At 46.7% G+C, this 14530-nt stretch overlaps 1 protein-coding gene across 1 annotated transcript in view; it reads left to right on the top strand.

Annotated features, from left to right (window-relative positions):
• Window positions 1-14530, top strand: part of TSGA10 (testis specific 10) — a 418936-nt gene that overhangs the window by 162557 nt on the left and 241849 nt on the right.

Below are 14530 nucleotides of genomic sequence, written 5' to 3'. Positions count from 1 at the left end.
TCGGGCATGTGCAATGCGGGTAGTCGCAAAGTTTATTGAAACTTAAAGTGACAGTATACATTTAATACAGTCCGTACTGGGGCTCCATGGATGACATCACCCCACATGTGAGAATATCTGCCTGTTGTTCCTGGATAACACCCATTATTCTAAGTAACTGTGCTGTACCCACTTGAACACCACAACAATAGCCCTTATGCCTGCAGATGCAGGTACAATAAGTTTAGGAGGGCTCACTATAAAATAGAAGCAAGTTAAAGTGACATCTGTACCTGGAAAGTTTAATGTGAAATTCACTGCAGGAACTCTTAGAATTCCTCTCTGCAAATAACAACATTTGCAAAATACTTCTTAGCAAGGCAACAGGAAGTGAAACAAAAAATAAAATTGCCACTGAAAAGTAGGTTGAAAGCAATGTCCACAAATGCTCGTAGTCTAGGCATCAAAAATCATGACCAATAAGCCCTGATGGAGGCAGACTACAAGCCCTGTTAGAGGCAGACTTGTATATTGAAGCAATCATAGAGACATGGTTCAATGATTCCCATAGATGGGACATAACCATCAGGCTATAATCTTTTTAGGAAGGACAGAGATGGTCAAAAAGGTGGAGGAGTAAAGACCAATATTCAAGCGACTGAAATGCAGGAGGCCTGGGGAAAGGAAGAAGCGCTATGGATAGTTTTGAAAAGAGAAGATGGAACTTCTATCTACGTGGGTGTTGGCTACAGATCTCCGACTCATATCACAACAATTTGATAAAGATCTTGTTATAGATATCCAAAAGCTGGGGAAGATAGGAGAGGTGCTATTGCTCAGTGATTTCAACCTGTCTAAAGAATCTATCCTTGTCTACCTTCTCTATGCCTTTTATGATCTTGAAAGTTTCTATCATGTCTCCTCTAAGTCTCCGCTTCTCCAGGGAAAAGAGCCCCAGCTTGTCCAGCCTGTCAGCGTATGAGCAGTCTTCCATGCCCTTTATCATCTTCGTCGCTCTTCTCTGGACCCTCTGAAGTATCGCCACATCCTTCTTGAAATGCGGCAACCAATACTGGACACAGTACTCCAGATGCGGACGCACCATTGCACGATACAGCAGCATGATGACTTCTTTCGATCTGTTTGTGATACCCTTCTTAATGATGCCCAGCATTCTGTTTGCTTTCTTTGAAGCTGCTGCACATTCTGCCGATGATTTCATTGTTGTATCCACCAACACACCCAAGTCTTTTTCAAGATTACTTTCCCCTAGCAACGCTCCCCCCATTTTGTAGCTGAACATCGGGTTCCTATTCCATATATGCATGACCTTGCATTTCTCTATGTTAAAGGGCATTTGCCATTTATTTGCCCACTCTTCCAGTTTACTTAGGTCTCTTTGCAGGTCTTCGCACTCCTCTGTGGTTCCAACCCTGCTGCAGAGTTTTGTGTTATCCGCGAATTTTATAACTTCACAATTCGTCCCCGTTTCCAGGTCGTTTATGAATATATTGAACAGCAGCGGTCTCAGCACCGACCCCTGGGGAACACCGCTCGTGACCCTCTGCCAGTCTGAGTAATGGCCCTTCACTCCAACCCTTTGCTTTCTGTCTTCCAACCAGTGTCTGATCCATCTGTGTATATCCCCTCCCACCCTGTGGTTCTGCAGCTTCCTAAATAGCCGCTCGTGGGGTACCTTGTCAAAGGCTTTTTGGAAGTCGAGGTAAATGATGTCTATGAGTTCCCCTTTGTCCATCCGGCTGTTTATCCCTTCAAAGAAGTGCAGTAAGTTTGTTTGGCACGATCTTCCCTTACAAAAGCCATGTTGGCTCGATTTCAGTTGTCCATTTATTTCTATGTGTTCACAGATGCTGTCCTTTATCAGTGCTTCCATCATCTTACCCGGAACCGAAGTCAAGCTCACTGGCCTGTAGTTCCCTGGGGTCACCCCTCGATCCCTTTTTAAAGATAGATGTGACATTCGCCAGTTTCCAGTCCTCCGGTATCTCCCCAGTTTTCAAGGATAGGTTACAAATTTGTCGGAGTGTTTCCGCTATTTCGTTCCTCAATTCTTTTAGTACCCTTGGGTGGATTCCGTCTGGGCCGGGTGGATTTGTCGCTTTTTCAATCTATCTATCTGTTGGAGGACATCCTCACGGCTTACCTCTCTGTGCTCCAGGTTTTCATCTTGATCCCCACTTATGATCTCCTCGGGTTTTGGTACATTGGATGGCTCTTCGCTCGTGAAGATCGACGAGAAGAACCTATTTAACTTATCAGCTACCTCTTTTTCCTCCTTTACCACTCCCTTTCTGTCCACATCATCCAACGGTCCCACCTCCTCCCTTGCTGGTTGCTTCCCTATTCACGTATCTGAAGAACGCTTTATAGTTTCTTGCTTCCCCAGCCAGCCTCTCTTCGTATTCTCGTTTTACTTTCTAACCACCCGGTGACATTCCTTTTGGTGTTCCTTGTGTTCCATCTGGTTTTCCTAAGTTTGGTCCTTTTTCCATTTTCGGAACGACATTTCTTGTCACCTATCGCCTTCTTCACTTCATTTGTTATCCACACTGGGTCCTTTGTTTGATTTTTGTTGCACCCCTTCCTAAACCTGGGAATGTACATGTTTTGCGCTTCTTGCACCGTGCCCCTGAGCAGGGACCAGGCTTTCTCTACGGTCTCTGGCTTTCTTGCGCTGTTTTTGAGTTCTTTCTCACCATTTTTCTCATAGCATCGTAGTTCCCTTTCCTGAAAATGAGCGCCGTTGTTGTGGTTCTCTTCACCTTTGGTGCCCTACTTCTAGTTTGTACCTGATCATGTTCTGATCGCTGTTTGCCTAGTGGCCCCACTACTTCCACTTCCCTTGCAGGTCCCCCTAGTCCGTTGAGGATTAGGTTGAGGGTGACCTCCCCTCGCGTGGGTTCCTTGACTAGCTGTTCCATGAAGCAGTCCCTCACAGCCTCTAGGAATTCTGCCTCCCTAGCGTTGTTGGAATGTCCAATACTCCAGTCTATCCCAGGGTAGTTAAAGTCCCCCATCACCATCACACTTCCGCTTTCGCGTCTCAATTCTGCTTCAGGTCATAGTCGTATGCATCGGGTTTTCCAGGTGGGCGATAGTACAGTCCCAATTTTATGTCAGCTCCATTTCTTCCTGGTAATTTGACCCATAGTGATTCCAATCCTTCTGCCTCTGCTGCTGTATCCATCCTTGCCGAGTGGATGGAGTCCTTTACATATAGTGCTATTCCTCCCCCCTTCTTATAGATCCTGTCTCTTCTATAGAGTTTGTACCCTGGCAGTACCAAGTCCCATTTGTTGTCCTCTGTCCACCATGTTTCTGTGATTCCAATTACGTCTAGGTCCTCTCTTTTGGCCATGACTTCCAGTTCTCCCATTTTGGTCCTTAGACTCCTTGCATTTGCGTATAAGCAATTTAAGTCCCGGTTTTTTTCTGTCCTTGCTGTTTTTCGTTGTGATTTGTTACTCTTGCCATTCCCCTTGCGGGCTGCCAGCCCCTAAGTTCCGATTTGTTCTTCCATTCCCTGTGGTGCGTCCTCTTTGTCCTCAGCCTGTACCCCCGTATCCACCTCAGCCTGTACCCTCTTATCTACCTGTGTCCCTAGCTCCCGCCGTTTCCTTTTCTTTTTGGTCTCCAGTTTCACTGAATCCCCGGACCCCTGTAGCTCGCCTTTTGATTGTTCCCAGCATTTTTCCTGCTCAGTATCTTCATTGGATACTCTTGTCTGAAGCGTCGAAGTCAGGTCAGTTGTCGGCTTCCCCTTCTCTTCAGTTTAAAAGCCTTCTCTATTTCTCTCTCGACGTTATTTGCCAGCAGTCTCGTTCTTGCCGTGCTCAGGTGTAGTCCGTCCCTCTTGTAGAGCTTGCTCTTTCCCCAAAAGGTTGTCCAGTTCCTCACGAAGTGGAAACCTTCCTCATCGCACCATCTCCTCAGCCATGCGTTTATTGCTTGCAGCTCGGCCTGCCTCCTCGCATCTGCCCTCGGTATTGGCAGGAACTCTGAGAATGCTATCCTCTGTGTCCTCAGCTTCAGTTTCCTTCCCAGGATCCGGAACTGGTCAGTTAATGTAGTCCTGCTGTAGCTTCTTCTGTTGACATCATTGATTCCAACGTGGATTATCACTTCTGTCTCTTCCGTCCAGGATCCTCTCGATTCTGTCGCTGATGTCCTTCGTTCATGCCCCTGGGAGACACGTCACCAGCCGGTCCTCTCTTCCTGCTGCTACGTGACTGTCCACTTCCCTCAGGATTGAGTCTCCCACTACGATCACAGATTTCCCCTTCTTCAGCTTCCTCTTTGGTCTCAAGTCTGTGTTCTTAGCGTGGTGCGACACTTCTCCCTCAGGGTTCTGGTGAGTCTTTGCTTCTTCTGATTGCTCGGTTCCTTCACAAGGTCCTTTTCCCCTGGTGTCCTCCTCTGATTGCTCGATTCCTCCACAAGGTCCTTCTCTCCTGGTGTCAGGTGATTTCTGTCTCTCATCTGGGAGTTCCTGCTTGTGCTGCTGATGTCCTGTTCCTTCGCACTCCTGTAGGCCTCCTCGATGAATCTCTCAAGCTCCCTCACCTGCTCCTTGATGTGGCTCTCTCTTGTGGGGTCCTCAGCTGCCCACCACGGTATTTCTGAGATGTGGAGTCCCTCCAGCTCTTGGACCCTGTCCTGTAGTCTTCCGACCTCTTTCTTCAGGCTCTCCAGTTCCTGACACCGACCGCATATGTACGCCCGCCTACCCGCGGGGAGGTAGTCGTACATATGACACTCCGTGCAGTATACTGGGAAGCTCCTCTGGGTTCCTGCCGCCTCCATTTCTCTTCCTCCCTCTTAGTTTCCTGGTGTGTGGTGTGCAAAAGAGGCGCCTGCTGTGCTGAAGGAGTAGAGAAGAAAAGAAAGAATGAATGGGAGAAAAGAAGTACCTTGGTTGACGATTTAAGTTTAGCTGCTGGGCGGCCTGGGCTCCCTCTCAAGGCTCCTTCGCAAAGGCGCTCTCGCTAAGGCGAGCGCCTTTGCCGCTCGTCTTCGCCGCACGCCATTGGCTTGCCCCCTTTTAAGGGGGAGCCCGGGTGCTGAGCTGACCTCTGACGCGGTGGGGGTGGGCGGAGCTTCCTCTTGCCGCCATCCCGATCAGGCTTCTGCCCCTCCTCGCTGGCTTCCGCCCCTCTGCCCCTCTGTCCTCCTCGCAGACCCGGCTTCCTCCCTTCTGCCTCCTGGTCTGGCTTGCTCTCCTGTGAGTAAAAAAAAAAGAAATAGAAAGAACGCCGCCGAGATCTGCCTCGTGCTCCGGCTTCCTTCCTTTTAAGGGGGAGCCCGGGCGCCAAGGTGACCTCTGACGCGGTGGGGGTGGGTGAAGCTTCCTTTCGCTGCTATCCCGATCAGGCTTCTGCCCCTCCTCACTGGCTTCCACCCCTCTGCCCCTCTGTCTCTCCTCGCAGACCTGGCTTCCTCCCCTCTGCCTCCCAGTCCGGCTTGCTCTCCTGTGAGTAAAAAAAAAAAAAGAAAGAAAGAAAGAAACGCCGCCGAGATCTGCCTCGTGCTCCGGCTTTCTTCCTTTTAAGGGAGAGCCCGGGCGCCAAGGTGACCTCTGACGCGGTGGGGGGTGGGTGAAGCTTCCTTTCGCTGCTATCCCCGATCAGGCTTCTGCCCCTCCTCACTGGCTTCCACCCCTCTGCCCCTCTGTCTCTCCTCGCAGACCTGGCTTCCTCCCCTCTGCCTCCCAGTCCGGCTTGCTCTCCTGTGAGTAAAAAAAAAAAAAGAAAGAATGCCACTGAGATCTGCCTCGTGCTCCGGCTCCCTTCCTTTTAAGGGGGAGCCCAGGCGCCGAGGCGACCTCTGACGCGGTGGGGGTGGGTGGAGCTTCCTCTTGCCGCTAACACGATCAGGCTTCCGCCCCTCCTCGCTGGCTTCCGCCCCTCTGCCCCTCTGTCTCTCCTCGCAGACCCAGCTTCCTCCCCTCTGCCTCCCGGTCTGACTTGCTCTCCTGTGAGTAAAAAAAGAAAGAAAGAACGCTGCCGAGATCTGAAAGAACTCCGCCGAGATCTTGAATGGACAAATCTTTTCCTGTATGCGTTCCCTCCATTCCCTCTCATTCTCAAGACTCTTGTCAAGCTCAAGAATGTTCATGCCACCTTGATTCTAATAGCTCCTCGGTGGCCCAGGCAACCCTGGTTTTCCCTTCTACTTCAGCTCAGCAGCAGGGAGCCATACCTTCTACCAGTTTTTCCATCTCTGCTTACACAGAGTCACAGATCTCTTCTTCATCCAATCTGCAGTCTCTACACCTGACAGCTTGGTACCTCTCAACGTAACTCCTCTTCAGTTTTCTCAACCTGTTCGGGACATTTTAGAGGCTTCCAGGAAGCCTGCCACTAGACAATTCTACCACCAAAAATGGACTAGATTTTCTATGTGGTGGATCTCTCATCACAAGGAGCCTCGAGATACCTCCTTGTCTTCCATCTTGGATTATCTTCTGCACTTATCTACCTCTGGTCTCAAGTCTATATCCATTCGAGTCCATCTTAGTGCAATTGCTGCTTTCCATCAGCCTATCGAAGGGAAACCCATTCTGCTCATCCTGTGGTTTCCAGATTCATGAAAGGACTTTTCCATGTCAAACTTCCTCTCAAACAGCCTCTAGTGATTTGGGATCTCAATGTTGTTCTTGCTCAATTGATGAAGCCTCCTTTTGAACCAATGCGTATGGCTCATCTGAAATATCTCACTTGGAAAGTGGTGTTTCTCATTGCCCTCACATCTGCTTGAAACTTTAGTTGCTAATCCACCTTTCACAGTTTTCCATCATGACAATGTGGTCCTTCATACTTATCCTAAATTCTTACCTAAAGTGGTTTCAGAATTTCATCTCAATCGATCTATTGTACTTCCAGTGTTTTTTCCAAGACCTCATTCTCATCCTGGAGAATCAGCTCTTCAAACCCTGGACTGTAAACGTGCTTTGGCCTTCTAATTGGAACGCACCAAAGCACATAGATCTGCTCCTCAACTTTTTGTCTCATTCAATCCAAACAAGTTGGGACATCTGATTTCTAAGCGAACCATCTCCAATTAATGGCTGCTTGTATCTCTTTCTGCTAAGCTCAGACTGAACTGCATCTACAGGGTCGAGCCATGGTGGCTTCAGTAGCTTTCCTCAAATCCACTCTTATTGAGGACATTTGCAAAGCTGCCACCTGTTCCTCGGTTCATACTTTCACCTCTCATTATTGTCTGGATTTTTTCTCCCGACGGGATGGCCATTTTGGCCAGAGAGTATTGCAAAATTTATTCTCCTAAGTTGCCAACACTCCCACCATCCCATTCTAGTTAGCTTGGAGGTCGCCCACATGTGAGAATAGGCTGCCTGCTTGTCCTGGGATAAAGTACAGTTACTTATTGTAACAGGTGTTATCCAGAGACAGCAAGCAGCTATTCTCACAACCCACACACCTCCCCTGGTTGGCTTCTCTGCTAGCTATCTGAACTGAGGAGACGCGCCCTGTGCTGGGCAGGAAGGCACTCTCGCATGTGCGGTGCGGCAGACTTGAAACTTCTAAGTTTTCTACAAGCAAGTATGCTTGCAAGGCTGTCCGCATCCGGGCTCCGTGGATGACGTCACCCACATGTGAGAATAGCTGCCTGCTGTCCCTGGATAACACCTGTTACAGTAAGTAAATGTGCTTTCTTATATACCGTAACGACTTCACGGTTCTGTGTGGTTTACAGATCAAGAAGTACTAACAATTTAGTAGATCATAGTGAATTATTATATTATTTACCCAAAAGCAACCACTGGAAGGGCAAAAACAAAACAAAATATCTGCACCCTTAGCTCCTATGGAAAGAACATGGATGCTAAAGCTTAAGCTGTATTTTCCTGCTCAAGAGATCATGAAGCAATGGGCCAGAAATTGCCTGATTATGTCACAAGCAGGGAAGATACAACCTGAATTTCCCTATCCATCTTTCAATGAGCAACATAACATAAACATAACATAACATAGAATCTTATATACCGCAATGACCTTGCGGTTCTGTGCGGTACTCAATCAAGTAGCAATGTACTACATCAACAAACAAGGAGAATGCATATGGAATTGGGCAGTTGCATGAAACATATTTCTCAAAGCTGTCTAAGTACAAAGAAAGATGAATACTCTAACAAACTAAGCAGATTTCTTCAGCCATATGAGTGGACTCTCAACTCCAAAGTCTTACACCACATGTACTTACTATGGGGGACTTCTCAAATAGACCTGTATGTGTCTCCCCACAATCGCAAATTGCCTCAATTCTGCTCACGACAGTACTCTCCTCATCAACTCAAGGCAGATGCTTTTCTTCTGGATTGGACTAACAAATTTCTTTATGCATTTCTACCAATTCCTCTTATTCTCAAGACTTTAGTCAAACTCAAGAACAAATCAGCCACCATGATCCTGGTAACTCCTCAGTGGCCTCAACAGCCTTGGTTCTCGCTTCTACTTCAGCTGAGTGCCAAGGATCCAATTCCTTTACAAACCTTTTCTTCTCTGCCAAGCTCTAAGTTACATTCCAACTTGTAATCTCTGCATCCGACAGTTGGTACCTCAGTCTGACTCCAGCAGATCTCAGACTTTCTGAATCAGTACAAACCATTATAGCTGCTTCAAGAAAACCTTCTATTCAGCAGTTCTATCAACAGAAGTGGAATCGCTTCAATTTTTGGTGTACCCTTCATCATCAAGATGCTTCCTCTTCTTAAACTAAACTAAACTAAACCTTAGGTTTGTATACCGCACCATCTCCATGGTTGTGGAGCTCGGCACGGTTTACAGGAATTGTAATGAGAAAGGAACTACAAGGAAAGGGCTAGATGAAGATCAGAGGAAAGAAGAATGTTAGAGGGCTAGGATGTCAGATGAGTAGGGGGTGTTAGATTCTTGAGAAAAGCCAGGTTTTCAGATGTTTACAGAAGGGTTGGAGAGCACTCAGGTTCCGAAGAGGGGAGGTAAGGTTGTTCCAGAGCTCGGTGAATCTGAAGGGGAGGGAAGTCCCCAGTTTTCCTGGGTGGGAGATGCCTTTTAATGAGGGGAAGGATAATTTCGATTTTTGGGTAGGTCTGGTGGTATTAGGATTCGAGGAGTTCCAAACAAATGGAATTAATGGAAGAAGGATGCTGTGGAGGATCTTGAAAGTTAGGCAGATGCATTTGAAATGGACTCTGGAAATTATCGGAAGCCAGTGAAGCTTGGAAAGGAGCGGTGAGACGTGATCGAATTTACTTTTTGCAAAGATGAGCTTGGCTGCAGCATTTTGAATCCGTTGGAGTCTGTGAAGGTTTTTCTTCGTTAGGCTTATGAAGATAGAATTGCAATAGTCCAGTCTGGAGAGGAAGATGGATTGGACAAGAATGGCAAAATGTTTTTGATGGAAACAGGATCTTACTTTCCTCAGCATGTGTAGGCTGAAATAGCATTTTTTTACCAGGGAGTTGAGGTGGTCATTGAAGGACAATGTAGAATCAATGATGACGCCCAGGACCTTGCTGGAGAATTCGAGCTGCAGAGTGGAGCCAGAGGACAGTGGGATTGAGGTGGGTAGCTGAGCTAATTTTGGGCCAAGCCAAAGTAGTTTTGTCTTGGATTCATTCAATTTCATTTGGATGGTGTGGGCCCAGGATTGGAGGTTCGAGATACAAGAGGATATGTTCTCTGAGAGATTAGTGAGGTTTGGGTCGGTCTCGAGAAGGACAAGGATGTCATCAGCATAGGTGTAAATTGTTTCAAGGGGGGATAGATGGAGGAGTTTTAGAGAGGTCATATAAATGGTGAAAAGGATAGGAGATAGAGGTGAACCTTGCGGGACTCCACAGATTGGTATCCAGGGGGAGGATGAGGTGCCATTCATGTTGACAGTGTAGGATCAGGAACAAAGGAATTTTGAAAACCATTCAAGGACTGTAGAGGTGATGCCAATCTCGGAGAGTTGGTAAATTAGAATATCATGGTGAACAACGTCGAAAGCGGCGGAAAGATCGAATTGCAGGAGGACGGCAAACTTATTGTGGGAGTGAAGTTGTTGAACCTTGGAGATTAGGGAGGTCAATAGGGATTCGGTGCTGAAATTGGGGCGAAAGCCATATTGATAGGGTAGGAGAATGGAGAATTTCTCTAGGTAGGATGAGAGTTGGGTCGATATGATGGACTCGAGCATCTTGGTTAGGAGGGGGATACTTGTTATTGGGCGATAGCTGGAAGGTGTGGAAGGGTCGAGGTCGGATTTTTTCAATAGAGGGGTTAAGGCGATATGGCCCATTTCGAGGGAGAAATGGCCCGAATGTAGGGCGGAGTTTAGGAGTTTGGTAATGGCCTGAGTGGGTATTTCCTCGTAGAGGTAGGAGGGGAAAGGGTCTAAAGAACAGTTGCAAGATTTCATTTTGAGACAGAGTTTGAGGATGAGGGATTCGGATACGTGCTCAAAGGCAGCCCAGAGTCTGACGGCTGGAATAGTGCTAGAGGCCAATAGAGTAGGGTTGGAGTCAGTGGGCACCAGGGAGTTGTAGGAGATTGCAGGTGGGAAGGAGCATTCTTCATTGAAGAATTTTGCTAGAACTTCAGCTGAGGGAGAGGAGGGGAGAGAGGTGGAGTCTTTTTTGGAGGTTAGAGAGCGCCAGATTTTGAAAAGTGTACTACTCTGGTTGTTGGATCTGGAGATTTTCTCGCCGTAGAAGTTCTTCCTTGCTTTTTTTAGTGCTGAATTGTAGAGCTTAATGTTGGCTCTCCAGGACTGTTTATCTATAGGGGAGTTAGATTTTTTCCATTTGCGCTCCAGAGCTCGACATTTCTGCTTTAGTTCTCTGTGATAAGGGAAGTACCAGGGGGCTATGCGAGGGTAGGAGATGGATTTGGTGGAAAGGGGGGCGAGGGAGTGGTAGGTGGACTCGGAGAGAGTGGTCCAGATATGCCAGTTGGATTCAGGGTCTGCAGGCTTAGGAGCAGAGGAGAATTGTTTGAGGAATTTTGTCCAGAACAAGTCGCTTGAAATTTTTTTACGAAAGATGATGGAATTAGAGGAGCGGGGAGGAGCCCCAAGATGCAACATGAAAATGGGGAGGGAGAAGGTCCCAAGGAAGTGGTCAGACCAGGGGACCTGTTCCTAGCGGGTATCACCGGCTGAGGTTTTGTAGGCGGTAAGATCAAGGAAACTAATGAGGTCTAGAGTGTGTCCCTTTTCATGGGTTGGGGATGGCGAAGGGGGGGGAGAAACCAAGAGAGGTAAGGAAGCTCTTCAGTTCGATCGTATCCTTGTTGGAGTTGTCGTCAAGGTGGAAATTGATGTCCCCAATGATCAAGAGTCTTTGAAATTTGAGGAAGGCGTTTGATATGGTTTCGAGAACGAGATCAGAGGATTTGTTCCAAGGGGTAGGTGGGCGGTAAAGAAGTAGGATACCTAGTGGGTGAGGTTGGAGTTTGTCATTGACCGAGGCCAGCATGTATTCTACAGAGGTGTGGCTGCTCTTTTCGATGAGCTGGACATCGAAGAATGATTTGTAGATTAGGGCCAGACCGCCTCCTATTCGGTTAGTTCTGGGAGAGAAGAGGCCTTGGTAGCCGTGGGAGCAGAGTTCATTTTGTGTAAATATGTCATCTTTCGTGATCCAGGATTCCGTGATGCATAGGAATCCTGGGTTGGAGTCTTCGAGTAGGTCTTTCAGGATTTGAATCTTATTGCAAGCGGATCTGGCGTTGCAATAGAGTGTTGGGACTGGGGTGAGCGAGTCAGGGAGCAAGGTTGGGGAGGTTGGTGGAGGGAACAGGCGTGGTTAACTCTTCGTGGGGTTTTTTTGGAGGGATGGTTTCTGGTGCGCAGCAACGTGGGGATTCTGATGCCAGGGCAGAAGTTAAAGTCAATTGAGGGGTCGGGAAGGTTAGGGGAAGGAGGTTTCAAGCAGGGGGTGGTGTAGGGAGAAGAGCAGAGCAGGAGGAGAAGGAGCCATGAAGGTGGCTTCATGATGAGAGTATTTTTTTTTTTTTATTGGGGGAAGAGCTTTATCGGGGGAAGAGCTAGGCAATTTGTGTCAGAAGAGGAAGAAGGTTGGCATGGAGCCCGATCCTTAGTGGAGGGTGAACAGTGATATCTAAACTGGATAAGCGACAGGAAAGTGAACTGGGTAGTCTGCTAGGTTATGAACTGGATGGTCAGTAGTAGGTGGGGTAAGAATCAGAGCAGCTGGAAAATCAAACTTGGTAGCAGGATAATAACATGTAGGAATAATAAGTGGTATTTAAAAACAATAAATGAGGTAAGGATCAGAACAACTGGAGAACAAGCTAAGCTGGATAAGTAGTCAACTGGATGGTATCAGAGCAGCTAGATACTGTCCAGTAAAATGTTTCAGTCGGGTAAGAAAGGGGATTTGGACCAGGCAAGGTCTCTTCTCTCTATCCAGTGTTGGACTACTTTCTTAGTTTATCCAATTCTGGGTTGAAAACCACTTTGGTCAGAGTTCACCTCAGTGCTATTAGTGCTTTTCATGTTTCTGTCAATCATAAATCTCTGGCAATTCATCTGCTTGTTTCCAGGTTTATGAAGGGTCTTTTCAACCCCAAACCTCCGGTCAAACTGCCTCCAGTTGTCTGGGATCTTAATGTAGTTCTCACCAGTTTGATGAAGACACCATTTGAATCTTACTCCTCTTAAATTTCTCACTTGGAAAGTGGTTTTCTTGATCTCAGTCACTTCTGCTCGCCAAGTGAATGAACTACAAGCATTAGTCTCCGATCCATCATATATAGTATTTCATCATGATAAGGTGGTTCTCTTGACCCATCCTAAATTCATCTTAATCAATCCATTGTGCTTCCAGTCTTCTTCCCAAAGCCTCATTCTCATCCTGGAGAAACAGCTCTTCATACACTGGATGTAAGCATGCTTTGGCTTACTACATACCTTGGACTAAGCCACACAAGACTTCACCTCAACTGTTCATCTCTTTTGATCCTAACAGACTGAGCTTGCCTGTAACCAAGAAAACTATTTCCACATGGTTAGTGGCCTGTATTTCTTTCTGCTGTGTTCAGGTTGGGCTGCTGCTCGAGGAACGGGTTACACACAAGGTTCAAGCTTTGGCAGCCTAAGTAGCTTTCTTATATTCCACTCTCATTGATGAAATTTGCAAAGCAGCTACTTGGTCCTCAATTCACAAATTTACATCTCACTACTGGCTGAATTCCTAATCCAGGCGAGATGGTCATTTCGGCCAAGCAGTATTACAGAATTTATTTTCTTTTTAATGGCTAACTCTCCTTCCATCCTATTATATTCAGCTAGGAAGTCCCACATGTGAGAATATGCTGCCTGCTTGTCCTAGGATAAAGCACAGTTACTTACCAAAACAGGTGTTATCCGGGGACAGCAGACAGATTTTCTCATATCCCGCCCACCTACCCTGGTTGGCTTCGTAGCTTGCTTATGGAACTGAGGTACCACGATCTGGCGTTGGGTGAGAAGGCACTTGCGCATGTGCGGTGTGGGCAGTCATGAAGTTTCTAAAAACTTAAAGTGGCAATATACTTTTATCACTTTCTGTACCATCTAGCAGGAGCAATAGTTGCAGGTCATCATCATAGGAGTGGATTTTGATGCTGTATTTATGGTGATATCAATGACTAGTCGGATATATAGATTGAATAGAAGCGGGGACAGTTACATGCATAGGATTGCCAGCTGACCCCAGATTTACTTGATAGAATTATCAGGCCTGTGTTTATTCTGCTGCATAAAGGGATATGTAATTCTGATTTCCTAATTGCATTTTCTAAGAAAAGTAAGATTGTAAGCCCCAAAATTGATCAAACTATGCCAGGCAAATCTAGAGCCAGTTGACGTCCCTATGTCCAAAGAAGCTGTGGGCCCAATATTCAGATGGCCCTGATGAGTGTTATGCTGACTGTTGCTGGCAGAAAACCCAGAAATTCAATACCAGGCTGTGTCTGGGAATTGGCATTTAATTTACAGGTTTGTGGGGCCAGATCAGGGAACTGGAGGATCAGAACAGAATGGGAGAAGGGGGATCATAGAGGAGGTTATTAAATAGGTGACCTGATAGTTATGCGGGTGCCAGCTAATAAGTGCTGGAACTCACATAGCTAAAAGGTGAAAAATAGGACAGTCTTTTGTGCAGTCCAATCAGGTTTTATAGCTATATGGGCGCCAGCACTCATATAACTCCTGGCTCCTTTCCAGTTCCACCCCACCCCTCTCCTCATTTTTGATATGGGCAGTTAGTGCCAAAATTCAGCAGTATGCCTAGTTAAGTGCCAATGAATATTGATGTTGGCCTATTCAGTATAGTTTTTATTATCTTAGTGTTAGTTGGCCCATTTTTCTTTTTCTATGGCTTGTTCAGCATTCTTAAGGCTGAACATCCGGTCAGGTTTCTTTCTTTAAAAAAGAAAAAAAAGAAAAAGAAAGAAAAATAATTGAACCATTTGATTAGGCTTGGACTATTTTTCCTCCAAGTGGCTTAAAGAAGTATTCTAGGTGTAGTAGGGTTATC

This window comes from Geotrypetes seraphini, chromosome 6 (genome assembly GCF_902459505.1).
Source record: "Geotrypetes seraphini chromosome 6, aGeoSer1.1, whole genome shotgun sequence".
In the NCBI taxonomy this organism is placed as follows: domain Eukaryota; kingdom Metazoa; phylum Chordata; class Amphibia; order Gymnophiona; family Dermophiidae; genus Geotrypetes; species Geotrypetes seraphini.
This window is presented reverse-complemented; position numbering and strand designations above follow the sequence as displayed.